At 47.2% G+C, this 2,155-nt stretch overlaps 1 pseudogene; it reads right to left on the bottom strand.

Moving 5' to 3' along the window:
- Positions 1–271: 271 nt before the first annotated feature.
- LOC101271662 (cleavage and polyadenylation specificity factor subunit 7-like) lies at positions 272–1,532 on the bottom strand (annotated as a pseudogene).
- Positions 1,533–2,155: the final 623 nt, after the last annotated feature.

The raw sequence follows: 2,155 nt of genomic DNA, 5'->3' as shown, positions 1-2,155 counted from the left end.
TTAGGAGCTTGGGATTAACAGATACACACCACTATAAATAAAACATATAAACATCAAGGACCTACTGTATAGCACAGGGAACTATATTCAATATCTTGTAATAGCCTATAATAGAAAAGAATCTGAAAAAGAAGAGATATATCTGCAGACACACACATATATATATACATATATATGTATAACTGAATCACTTTGTTGTATACCTGAAACTAACTCAACACTGTAAATCAACTATACTTCAATAAAAATAATCTGATGGCAACGATGGAAGCTGGGGTCAATCTTGAAAAGGACAAGTATCATCTTACCTCTGCCTCAGGTAAAGCCCTTGTGTCACCTGTTGGCAAAGGGGGTGCTGCTCTTCTCTAGCAAGATGGAAGGGAATGTTTCTTCCCACTCAGAGGAATCCAGGGCTTCAAAATTCTCAGGTACATCCACCTACATGCTTGATGAAGGTGAGGAGATGCAAGTCCATTAAAAAAATTTCCTTCCAACCAGACTCCTTTCTCAATGGTGCCAGTCCCATTCTTTATTCTGGTATCTCTTGGGCTCCTGGTTCCTTTCTTGGAAATAATCATCATGCTGATCTTCATTAAGGAGCAGGTCCTGGTGCCTCCTGCTGCTCTCTTGGGACCAGCTAGACAATCTCTGAACAGATGTCTTTTTCTGGAAGAGCTCCTGCTGGCACCCACACTGTAGGACTTGGCTTCAGTGCCATGAAGCTCTTAAGGGGAGAGATGAGGACACAGCAACACTCATCACTGACAACCTGAGACTGTTTGATAACAGTAATAGCTGCAAGCATCGTCTCAATCAAATCACTGTAATCCCCTGCACGGGCTCCAGAAATCACTTTGGAAGTGGCACTGTTAGAAATTGCTCTGTTTTGCTTCACGATCTCTCCAAATTCAGCTTCACTCACCATAGAGGGTGGAAAGCCCAAATCTTGGCTGCAGCGGTGGATAGAGGGGCCAAAGGCCTTCATGTAAATATCTGGTGGAGGCCCCACTGTAGCATTTGGTAGGGGAGAGAAGGCTGGATCGAGGTAAAGGTGGTGGGATGACCCAGGAGAAGGTACAGCTAAATAAGGAGATAATGGAGGGGCATGAGATGCTCATGGTATATGCCAGAAGGAAGAGGAGGGACTCCAAATCTTGAGGAGAGAAGTGGTAGGGATGGAATTGGGACTGGGACCAAATCCATCAGGTGAAGGGCTGAAGGAGGGCAATTGAAGTCGGGCAGCACACTGAGGGGCTTATCCATGTGGACGAATGAGAGTACAAGTTGCTCAGAGTGTGGCCCATCCACCAGCAGAACCACTAGAATCTCGGGCATGGTCCCATGGAGCTTTTTCCACTCTTGAGACTCAAATACATTCACCTTCTGAGCCCCTGCCTCAAACTGTGGCAGGTTCTGCCAGGTGGCTGACCTCATATCCACTTTTTCTCCATTAAGTACTTTTCTGGCAAGAATTTCCAACAGTTTTGCAGACAGTTTTCAGAGGCTTCCACCTCCTCAGCATACCCCCTTGGACTGGCCATTTGCTCCATTCTCTGTAAATTTCAACTCCACCACACCACAGACTCCTACAAAGTGAATAACCTGGCTCAGCTGCTTGTCTGTGGTCCAGCAGGAGAAGCTGCTCACATAGACAGCAGTTTGTCTGTTACTCAGGCCACTGTAGGTATGCAGAATTACAGGGCTTATTGGGCTTGGAGTTAACTCCTGGTGAACAGGAAGAGGTGGCTTAGTACTGCTGCTTCTATCATGTGAGGGCTGTAAGGTGGACATCAACAAATGGGATTGCTTTTCCCATAACACCCAAATTGTGATGTGGTTTCTGCCGAAGGAGGCGCGGCAACAGGGTCCTACAGTGCCCACGGAGGGATGGTACTTCTGCCCGCACGGCAAGCTGCATCACATATGAGAAGGGATGGGGCATATAAGGTGAGACTTGGCACGTGAGAGGTAGGGTCGCTGGAGACCTCTGGCTCAGCGGTGAGAGACTGAATTGGACTGAATTCTTCCTCTGTTCTCTGGACATTTCTAACATAGCCCTTAATCAGTCACTGAGGGAGTCTCCCCAGGGTCAGAGAGGCACATTGCCTTGGGACAGAGGCTACAGGTTGTAGCATTTTCCCCCCGTCCCCCAACC

Source organism: Orcinus orca, chromosome 2 (genome assembly GCF_937001465.1).
Source record: "Orcinus orca chromosome 2, mOrcOrc1.1, whole genome shotgun sequence".
Classification (NCBI taxonomy): domain Eukaryota; kingdom Metazoa; phylum Chordata; class Mammalia; order Artiodactyla; family Delphinidae; genus Orcinus; species Orcinus orca.
The sequence above is the reverse complement of the archived record's forward strand: the minus strand, read 5'-3'. Positions and strand labels throughout refer to the sequence as shown.